A 12,124-nucleotide genomic window follows, 5' to 3' on the forward strand; every position below is an offset into this window, starting at 1 on the left:
ACTAGTAAATACACTAAGTTTCGTCATCCTGGCATGTATGGAAAGTTTTAAACCATGTGTGTTACAACTAAACCCTGTTGTGCCCCTCTCTCCCCTATTCACACAGACCAATAACTAAACAAGACAGACTTGTAAGTAATCCTGATTCCTGACAATAAACCAAAACCATGTGACATGATAAACATGAATGAAAATATGAAACAGGAACAAACGTGACAGGCAGGGAAAACCTTATATTTCAACACTTGTTTGCACAATTTCATTTGCCTGCTCAAGAGTGCTGAAAAACACGTTGCCTACAGCCAAGCACGGACACACATTCATCCGGACAGAAGTGTAACATTTCATTGCAATTCTGGTAAGCTTTCATTAATTCATAGTACGACAATAATGTATTGTTTCATGTTGGACTGATTTAATATTCCGTCTTCATGTCAGGTATTTGTTTAGGTATTATAGAAATGAATAATAACCATGTGGTGTTACTGTCTAAAAGAGTTGTGGCTTTGCTGTATTAAATGATCTGCTTATTACATATATTTAATTATTTTAATTTGCTTATTATTAATAACACTAATGTTATACTGTCTGTGGTTCGGCCGTGGCTGGGAGATGTGACGGTCACACAGCTCGAAGAAAACGTGCTTTAAGGCGGGCGTCGGGCATACACAGTACACACGAGCTTTTGCGTTAAACAGAGACTGGAGACTCAAAACAGAGACTCAATATTACTGCTATAGCTTCAGATAGAAAAAATTATTTGTGTGTAAATTATTTGTTGAAAAGCAGAGAACAGCAGCCCTTTCAACAGAAACAACCAGAGAGGGAGAGAGCGCATGTGTATGTAAAAAAGGCACTGCAGGAAAATAATGCAACAGAAATTGATTTAGATGTACTGCCACTCTGGAGAAAACTGTGATGTTATCCAGTTAATTTAAATTATCATAGTGTCAATGCAGGCAGATCATTAATACAGTCAAACATTTATTTGAATATTTAGTTGACAATTTAGTGTCCCTGACTGAGCAAGCCAAAAGGGCTTGCGACGCGAGCATCCTTCTGAAACCTAAAATGCCAATAGTTCCCCAACGTCTTGTTGGCTTAACAGACACACACATGCAGCAGCCATTTTAAATCCACAAGACTGCAAGAGCACACAAAGTGTGCCATTTGAGACAGGGCCACACAGTAAGAGAGAAAAGAGGAATGAACGTTTCTCAAATTGTATTTCTTTCACTGTTGATGAGTGTTTCATTTGTAACTTGTGAGCAAAGAGATATATTCACCCAGGCCAGTTAAAGTGGAAAATAGTTGAAAGAAGGGCAGTTTCTTTCAGTTTGTCCTGTGTTTGGCCTAAAACATTGTGTTCATTGGAAAACAACACTACTAACACAGAGGCCTTTTCAGATTTTCCTGTTGCAGTGTTTACTCCATATTTATGATTCTTTGTCTTTAGCTGCTGCCTACAACGCGCTGGATCCTTAACTGGAAATGGAAAGTAACTCGCTTGAAGTACTTGAATCTGACTTTTTGAAATGTTTTTGAAATGTATCTGTTGATTTCATCTAAGGTTGTGGCTGAAGTCAGTTGTAGTTATTTTGTTTATCTTTCCTTCAGTGATTTTGCTCATTATCATCAGGTGTTCATCACTAATGTTCAATCATCCCTTAATTAATCACTTAATTACTTAGCTGCAACACACATTACGAATCATTCAAACATTCTTCTATTAGAGAACTCAACTTAAACAAGGTTAGAGTACTCGTAACTATTCGTTTTTAAACTTAAATTAATTGGGGTAATAAGTTTCCTCAAATGTAATGAGTTATCTTAACTTATTGGGTTTGACTGACTTTGTTTGTGCTATTGTGAGCTAGCAATAATGTTCTCTAAATTCATTTAAAGTTTGTAATTGCAGTTGTTTTACTCAATATAGTTAAGTTTTAGTTGTAAAAAGTTTTTGAGTTTAAATGTATATTAAGAAATATCCTTGGTTTAGTGGACTCAATTAAAAAAAATAAAATTATATATATATTAGGGGTGTAACGGTTCACAAAATTCACGGTTCGGTTCGATATGATACACTGTCGTCACGGTTCGGTTTGGTACGGTTCGGTACGTTTTAGATTGGCAGATAAATTACCTTTTTTTATTTTTTAAAACTAACAAAGTATGATTTTTTTTAATTATTTTTTTTTTTTTTACATTGAACAAAGATGGAGTTATACTTTACCCATCTTCTATGTAGTTACAGAAATAGACATTAGCTCTTTACATTAGCTCTCTCCCTTTGGCCAAATCCTCACTTGTGTGACTCTCAAGGGGGCGTGTCTGAAGAACATGCCTGTTCAGCTCCCATTCATCAGTAATGTAATGTGCCGTTACATTCAGGTAGCTTTGTTCAGCCCTTGACGTCCAGCCGTCTGTTGTCAGAGCAACCGCTGTTGCTTTGGCCAATTGGTTCTCTATTTGGGCTTTTGTTTTTTAGTACAAAGCAGGAATTACTGGCTGAAATGGGTTTGTGAAGGAACATTACAACAGGGCTCAATTACTTTAAGCACGTTCTTAAAACTCTGTCTGCAGTGCGTATGGTTCCTCCACATCATGCCGCGACATTTATAGCCGCAGATATGAGACCTTATGCCCGTTTCACACAAACTCCGTCTGCAGTGCGTATGCGGTGCGTTTTGCGCTGCGGATGCGCTGCAGGAGCCGCATGCCCTGTTGTGCTTTCACATATGCTGCGTTTTCAGTCCGCAACCATTAACATGGGTACTGAAAAAATACGCACCGCATAGGCTACGCACTGCAGACGGAGTTTGTGTGAAACAGGCGTAAGGTCTCATATCCGCAGTCTTTTGCCATTTGAATCAATCCCAAAGTTGGAAATGTCGGTCTAAATGCTGCGAGGATAGTTTGTAGAATACTTTGTGGCTGCTTCTTCTTTTTATCGTATTGTTGTCGGCGTAAATGAGTTGATTGACATGACAGGAATTATTCCCGCTGCTGTACCATCATGTAGCAAATGCGACATACCGTTGGTTTTTAATCCATCACTCTTGACAACACCATCATAGCTTACAGAGAATCCAAAGTTCACTAGACCTGTTGGTTATTGGAGGATCTTCTATTTCTGGTCTGTTAAACGCAATAGCCATGTTGCAATGAGCATTCAGCGTGCACTAAGCGAGCACCTGACTGAGCAGCCTAAAACATTTTTATTTTTATTTTTTTTCTCTTAGGCCCTGTCAGGGGCATTGCCTGTTACGTCGTTTTGGTTATTGGGCTTCCTTGTTGAACGCATAATATTATATTTCACACACTTTTTTATTTTCCAAATCGAATTAATTAGACCAAGAACCTCTCGGTACATAATGCGTACCGCGTACCGAACCGAAAGCCTCGTACCGAACAGTTCAATACAAATACGCGTATCGTTACACCCCTAATATATATGTGTATGTATATGTGAAGCACCATGAGAGCCTAATCTAATTGCCCCAAGGGGATAAATAAAGCTCTAAACTAAAAAACTAAGTTTGTTAAACTTAAATAAATTGAGATGGGGGGTGGGGGGCCCTTTGAGCTCCGGCCCCTTTGAAAGTGAGTGCCCTTTTCGATTGCACAACAGTGCTCCCGTGAATGCTATTTGCACCCCAGAACGAGCGCAATTTCTACCCCGGACTAGAATTTATAGAATTTAGAATGTATTTTTCATTGAATATAAACAGATTCCTCAGTTAACCAGGATCACACCAGTTCATGAGAGTTTACATTTTGTTAACTAAAGTTACATTTTGCTAAATTCAACACGACAGCGATCAACTTGAGCTAAGCATATTGAGTATTTATCATCTGTACTAATGGCTCGCTAAGCGTATAACATTGTAACTTTATGCTAAGTAATGTTATGCTAGCTTTATTAGGCAGAAAACATAAACCAAAAAAATGTATGATCAAAATGAAAGATTACCTGTCCAGCAGAAATACAGCCATCAAGGAGTTGCTTTTCAGACCCTTGCGGTCCCTCAGTTCTCGCCATTGTTGAAAAGCGACGCCGATATTTACTCGCGTTTGATTCCTTTGTTTATCCAAAGACTTTTTGTGCATTGACTTTTCTTGTACTGTCTTCCTTTTTTTGCATTGTTTGCCTTCGCTGGCTGCTAAACTGTGATTTTTGAATGCTCTTTTTCTGCCATTATTTTGCTCTGCGCGCATGTGGGCAGATCCTGTAGCAAAAGGGGTGTTAGCCATGATAGCGGAGAGATTGACAGTCGCCCAAGCCAATCACATGTTTCATCCCGGACAAAAATAATGAGCGGTGTTTATTGCAGATTAAAAAATCTAGAGTTTCTTGATTTTTATACTCTCTTTTTCAGAGTACTTACATTTTAATGATGTATTGACATATAAAGAAAGTTTAAACAAATTTGGACAAAAGATTAAATCAACTGAAGATAAAAGAAGACATTAAATCTCTGAAGATCTCATCAGAGGATTAAACAACTCCACAAACATTATTACCAGCTTCACACATTACTAACCAGACTGACTTTATTTCTGTCAGACGTCTACAGAAGCTCTTATTGAGAATCAACAGATCTTTAGGTGTTGATGTTTAACTGAAAATATTTGGTCACCCTTATCGTGATCAGTGTTTGCTTCAGTTGGGCTCTTGGCCCTTGACTTTGTAATAATAGTCTTTCTTTGTCTGCTATAACTGTGTGTTTCTTAAACACATTTATTGTAGCAAAAAAGCCAAGAAAAAAACATGGTCAGAAGTTATTGGCTGTGTTTTGCTATAATTGTAATAGGATGTTTAGCTTGTTAATCTTGTCCAGTGTTTCTTCCCCAAACAAACCCATTCTTTTAAAAATGCATACATTTACTCTTATTTTATATTATTAAACTGGGACACTTCTGGAATTATCAACCACTGATTAGGAATTAGTTATAATTTATAAAGTCATGATTTCAAAAATTAGTTTGCTGTCTGCTGTCATTTAGACTCGCATAGAGATGAAGAATCAGCACATGAATCTCAACAATGGTGACAATCAATAAAAAAAACGAACAGATCAACTCTGAACATCACAAAACACTACTCAAAGTCAACACAACAACAGCAGCAAAAATAAACGCAAATAATAAGAATTAAAGAAAATAACCAGGCTATTCAGCAGCATAATTTATTCGTGCCGCAATGCATGCTGGGAGTTTTGAGTGTCACCACGGCTGAGATTCATACGCCGATTCTTGATGTCTGTGTGAGTCAGATTGATTCAGATGTTTTGACCACAAGCTGTTCCCATGCTCTTCAAATTATCTGGTTGTTGCAACACTGATGTTATAAAATTGTAAGGTTCAAGTTTTGCAAAAAATTAAGCGTGAACTATATGTTTATAGATAAGACTAGTAAATTATTAGTGAATTAAACTATTATTAAATAGTCAACATAACCAACTCATGGTTTAGTCTCAGCTTTGCTTGCTATAACAAATGTATTGGAAACACACCGTTACAGCAGCGAGAGAAAAACTAATGTTATTGTGTCAATGTTCAAGAGCCCAACTAAAGCAAACACTGATCACCATAATGGTAACGTCAGAAGAAACAATCAAACATCATCTGATAATTCTCAATAAGAGCTTCTGTAGACGTCTGACAGAAATAAAGTCAGTCTGGTTAGTAATGTGTGAAGCTGGTAATGCTGTTTGTGGAGTTGTTTAATCCTCTGATGAGATCTTCAGAGATTTAATGTCTTCTTTTATCTTCAGTTGATGAAATCATGTTTCTCTTTCCTTCAGTGATAACAGCAGGTGTTCATCAGTGTCTGAATTCACTCTCTTCTTTCCTCTCTCTCTGTCGAGTGGTCTATATCAGTGAACTAGTGTAGGGAATAGTGAATAAGGGGATAGGGAGTGATTTTGAACACAGCCTTTGAGTGTCGACTTTAAGCGTGTTAATTCACAGTATATTACTGTTGGCTATTTTCTCAAAAATGACAAATATTACCCAGAATGCATTGTTTTCTACAGTATATTACTGTTTTAATGGAAAACAGCATTTTACTGTCAAAATGTGGCCGTTTTTTTACAGCATTTTTTTACAGTGTGGCAGTGTTGGGCAAGCTACTTGGGAAATGTAGTGAGCTAAGTTACCAGTTACTCTACATTAAATTAAGCTTCACTACACTGAAGCTACCCCCCTGGGAAATGTAGCAAGCTAAGCTACAGCAACTTGAAAAAAGTAGTTTACTACATCTAAGCTACTTTTTATTTATTTAATTTTATATTGAACCCACTTCATTCCATTCAATGCTATTTCATTGATCAATAAAAGTCAAGCATATAGACACATTTTTTTTAGTTATTCAAAAACTGTCCGAAATCAATTTGGCAACAAAAACATGTGATCCATAATATTAACAAAACCAGGGGCCTATTGCACAAAACTAGGATAAGGGATTAAGCCGGGATATCTTGGTGATCTTGTCATTTTTATGCAAAATTTAGTACACAGCTGTCATGTAAACATACCCTGAAGGCAAACTCATACCAAGAACGATAATGAAAGATAACTGTATATTAGCGGATAAATTGAACCAGGATCACCAAAATATCTATGATCTATCTCCCACACACATGAAACAAGTTTCATTTATTCATTCATACCAAGAGGTGGCCAGGCTGGACCCCGATATTTTTAACAAGAGGTGTTTATTCAAGAGACACAATAGATTTTAAAACTTTGCAGTTGTGCGTGCAACAGAGAATTGAGCGCTAGGAAAAATAACCTCAACTAGATAGTGCGAATGCGCCTATCCCGTCTTTACGCGCTCACTGCCAACACTGTTAGCTGGTAACTCAACCCATCTTGGCCAAGCTCAGAAACCAACTACATGTACTGTAGGCAGGTTTAGTCTGTTCTAGAGGTCTTCACGGGTCCAAAAATTCGCACCCGAACCCGAAGAGACCCGCAATGTTCAACACAGATCCGACCCGGACCCGTCTATTATTTCAAAAACTGGACCCGGACCCGTGCAGATCCGAAAAATGCCAAAAATATATTACCCGGAACCGACATGGACCCGTCTATTATTTGATTGCTGGAACCGAACCCGCCGGGAAGACAAAGACGCGACTGGACCCGATTGTCTCATATTACACAATATACTGCTGATAACAAGTTAATGAACAAGCTGCGAAAAATAACTTTGTCTCAGTCAGCCTACCTAACGATATATAGCCGTTGTCTCCCTTCCTTGTACCTTGATTGTGATGTATTACAATATTCCTCATTAATTGTTCCAAGCATGCTTAATTCACTCATTTCAGCTGTAAAAGTAAATTTTATTTCACAGTGACGGATTCATGAGTTAATACGCATAATAACTTTGACTGTTTGCCCTTTTGAACTAATAACTATTGCTCGTTTAGTGCCATGGCCGCTTGCGTTACCATTATTTATTTGCCATAATCTCTCTGAGCCGAGTCTGACTAGCAGAACTTTAAGATTAAACAAGACGGTTCATTCATATTATTTTTAACCACTTCAGCTCTGCACCCCCTCTTGGACCCACCGGTGGGTCCAAAATTGCATCATCATAATCTTTTTTAAAAATCTATAACTGACGCACCACAAAACTAGACATATATGGTATCATTTGAAAGATTAGAACCTCAGCTTTCTTAATAACCCAATAACTTCTGCATTTATATTACATAGAAGAAAATAATACGGTCTGAATTCGACCCCCCCGCAAGGACCACCCCTTGAGAAAATCATGCAAATAATATAAAATTTCATATTTTTATCACACAAACACACCTAAAATACACAAGCCATATATCAAATGAAAGCTATCTGCCTCAGGAATATCGCTGAGCAGTTAATTTCACCGATTCAATAATTTACAGTAAATTTATTATCAAAAGAATCACAAAGATGGAAATGACTCCTTTGAACAAGCAAACACATGAGTCATATTCCTGTTCGGATCACAAACTCGTTGTAAAGCTACTAGCCTCAACCCTATATCAGCTTGTTCCTTAGGTTGTTTGCTTCAAAATGAGACTATTTTTACATGTCTGTGAGCAAGTATGGCCAAATGACACTGTAAAATGTCACCGATGTCCAGATCAAAACATGTGATGCAGACAAATACTCTTTTTATTGCTAGTTTTGATTGTCGGTGTTAGCCACGATTTTTGATGATGTCATCACATATTGCATCATGCTACAGAAAAGCTGAGAATCTCAGCTCTTTATAAACATGTGGATCATGATTCTAGACCAATCAGAGCCCAAGATCTTCCTTTATAAAGTTGAAGAGGCGGAGCCTTCTTTTCGATTTCCTAGTGGCCAGTTTATGTCAATGGAGATGAGTAGTTGTTAGACACTTTGGTCAGATAAATCTCAATAACTTTTATTTGCAAGGAGATATCAAGATAATATTTTTTTCCCCTGTTTAGTGCTAAATTATAGAATCAACAGAAACTTCCAAAAAGCTTGGATCCCAAAATGATAAAAAAATAAAGATTTTTAAATAACAAATTAATTAAAAATAAATCAAAATATTTATTTTTTATCTATGTTTATCATAAGATTGTGAATAGATACAATATAATATATGCAATATTCCACCACTGTGTTAAAATTTAGAGTTTTTTCTGTAAAATGAGACCATTTTTTATCAATTTACTCCAATGTATGTGGGTAGGGCGCTCTTTAAATTCAGATATTCCTAATTCTCAAAAAAATGCAAAATGTGCTGCAGAGCTGAAGTGGTTAAAGTCATTACCGTCACTGCGGAAGCTCGGGTTGCCATAGAAACATGACACGCGCTTGAGACTGCACTCGCGCGTCAGCTGGAGCAACCTGAAATATGAGCCTTTTTTTACGCAATTTGAGCATCACAGAAAACATTTATGTGACAGTTCACCTGAGGTCTTGTTGCTGATTTGAAATATATTCTTGAGTACATTATTACCGCGCGCATGCATTAAATCTGCCCGCTTTCTAAACGGCTGAGAGAGCGCGCGCGCGCGAGAGAGAGAGAGAGAGAGAGAGAGAGAGAGAGAGAGAGAGAGAGAGAGAGAGAGAGAGAGAGAGAGAGAGAGAGAGCGCTTGTGTTTTTGTTGTTGTTGTGTATTTCTAAACCTCATTTCCCGGCTCACACTTTTCTTATCCTAATTTAGCAATTTGTAAGTTACACAAAACACACAAGCCGCGCTGACTCTCACGGCCAGGTGTTCTCCGAGTCCGATTGACGTATTACATAGGCTACAACATTAACAGACCCGGGAACCGAAGTAATAGATTAGGACCCGACCCGGACCCGGCTGACCATTTAAAAAATAGACCCGTACGGGTCCTGGGTCGGATCCCGGGTCCACGGGTCTCGGGTGCCCCGTGAAGACCTCTAGTCTGTTCATTCTTAAGATTTTTTATTTTTGTCTTTCAGGAATTTAAAGTGGAGCAGTAAAATCAGACCATGACGGACAAATATAACTACAGTGATCTCTTCATCACTACCACAAGTTATGCTGATTATTATTATGACAATGAATTACCTTCTATTTTAAATCCACTCTATGAAATCAGCCTGTCCATCTTCTTCACCACTGCTCTGTGTGTGGGGGTGCCGTGTCTGATTTGGGCTTTTTATTTTGTGCATCGTCAGAGAAAGACCAGAGGCCGGATCTCAGCCTTCATCATCCTCCTCCTCCTCTGTGACCTGTTGCAACTGCTCATGTATCCATATATAGTGACAATATTTCTTATTTTTATCAGTTTCTTTGACTTCATTCCATTCCTTGGGCTCTATTGTCTGAAAGTCTGTGGGCTTTACCTGCAACAGCTGGTGGCTCTGGAGGGAGTTCTGACTCTGAAATATCCGCTGATCTCTGCTCGTATTTTCTCAACCCCCTGTTACATCATAATCCCCATCATTATACTTATTATTCCTTTAACGTGTGTATTGTTGATGGTTTTCAGTGGCCATGTTTATGTTTTGTATATTACTATTGGCACAATTCTGGCACCTGTGTGTTTATTGGTTGCCACAGGCATAATCACATTCAAAGCCCCGCCCACTCCTGCCAGTACACCTGTCACTGAGAACAGACCAGGTGCAATGCTGTTTCTTGTCTCCACAGTTAACTTAGTTGTGCTCTATATCCCAAGTGTGTTGATTTACTTTATCCCTCTCTATGACACATCTTGGTTTAGGATGTCTGACTGCTTGTTGAGTTTGACAGTGATTTCAGAGCCTCTCCTGTGTGTGCTGGTCTGCAGAGAGAATCTCAACACTCAGACAAATCAACCATACATAGAGCTCAACTCCGCACAGGCATCAGTCTGAACTGAACCTCCAGCCGAGGCTTATTTCAATAAAAATGTATAAGGAATATAAATCACAAACACATTATTATTTTCCCCATGGCTTACGACACCTTTAGACACACACACACACACACACACACACACACACACACACACACACACACACACACACACACACACACACACACACACACACACACACACACACACACACACACACACACACACACACACACACACGTTAGGTTTTTGTGTATTGTGGGGACTTTCCATAGATGTAATGGATTTTACACTATACAAACTGTACATTTTATCCCCCTACACTGCCCATGCCCCTAAACCTACCCATCACAGGAAAACTTCTGCATTTTTACATTTTCCAAAAAACATAATTTAGTATGTTTATAATCCATTTACATTGTGGGGACCGCTGGCTGGTGTACTATGTAATACAATGTAAAATAAACAAGTACACACATACATGCCTTCCAGAACACTGCTGCCAGGATTCTGAGTATAACCAGAAAATATGAACATATCACACCAGTCCCAGATCTTGACACTCTCAGATACATTTAGAATTGAATTTAATGTTACTTGTCTATAAATCACTCAATGACCTAGGACCCCAACACATTGCAGATAAGCTCATTGAATATAAACAGATCCCTCAGATCATCAGGATCAAGTCAAGCTATTATGCCAGCCACATCTGGAACCAGCTTCCAGAAGAGATCAGATGTGCTCCAACAGTAGCCACATTCAAATCCAGACTCAAAACACATCTGTTCAGCGGTGCAATCACTGACTGAGCACTGTGACACCGTATTTTTGGTTAGGGGGCTGTCTAGTTGGAAGAGTCGAGAGAACTGGGAAATGAGACGGTGTGTAGTGAAAAGCCATCAGAGGCAGACCGTGGGTGAATACTTCACTCCATCACGGATTTGGAGGGGCACTGGGTGATTAAAAGCAGACGGTGCGGTCATTAGGAAGCCAATCAGGAGTTGCTACTAGTGTGTCTCATGAACCGGAGCTCTCCGACTCTTCCATTAAGACAGGGGCAAAGGATCTAAGGGCTTTCATGGACAACCTTTTTTACTTTCAAGCAACCATATATTGGTGTTTTATTTTCTTTATTACTTTAAAGATTATTTTCTTTGTCTTTATAACTTCATAATGATTTATAAACATTAGTCATCTATATAGTCATTTGATTTATCATTTATTAGCAATCATTTATTCATTTTATTATTATTCATTTATGTCATTATATGCTTTTATATTTTATATTACTTTTTTTACTTAATTCCTTGCTCTTGCAATGCTTACTATCATTGTTTAATCTTACAATTGTGTGGTTTGAAGGGATGTTTCTTATTTTGATCCTCATGGGACAGTGTTGTAAAGCAGTCATTATCCATTCTTCTTCCCTTAGTATAATGGCACTTGTTGGAGTTGTTCAGACAAAGTCAGAGCAATGAGTGTTGTAACATCTAGATGAAGTCTGAGCTTTGAAACGTACACAACTTCAATAAACTGCTCTGTTTAACATCATCACTTTGTCTCCTGTTTCTGCTCTTCTCTGGCATTCTCAGTCAAACTCTCCAGCTGATAGAAGTATGTTAGCAGAGTCTTGAAACAAGACTATCTGTTGACAGGATTGCTGGGTTGCACACACCTGACAAACGGATATATTTTGACAAAATCCGCCATTCTGCGCTGGCTTTGATTATACTGACATGGACATTTTCTCACTAAACATCCCATGATCAACTGT

At 38.3% G+C, this 12,124-nt stretch overlaps 1 long non-coding RNA gene across 1 annotated transcript; it reads left to right on the top strand.

Moving 5' to 3' along the window:
- Positions 1-283: 283 nt before the first annotated feature.
- LOC137079426 (uncharacterized) lies at positions 284-11,901 on the top strand. Its single transcript, XR_010905508.1, has 2 exons — positions 284-358; positions 9,467-11,901. It is a non-coding gene; the product is annotated as an uncharacterized lncRNA (long non-coding RNA).
- Positions 11,902-12,124: the final 223 nt, after the last annotated feature.

This window comes from Pseudorasbora parva, chromosome 6 (genome assembly GCF_024679245.1).
Source record: "Pseudorasbora parva isolate DD20220531a chromosome 6, ASM2467924v1, whole genome shotgun sequence".
NCBI lineage: Eukaryota > Metazoa > Chordata > Actinopteri > Cypriniformes > Gobionidae > Pseudorasbora > Pseudorasbora parva.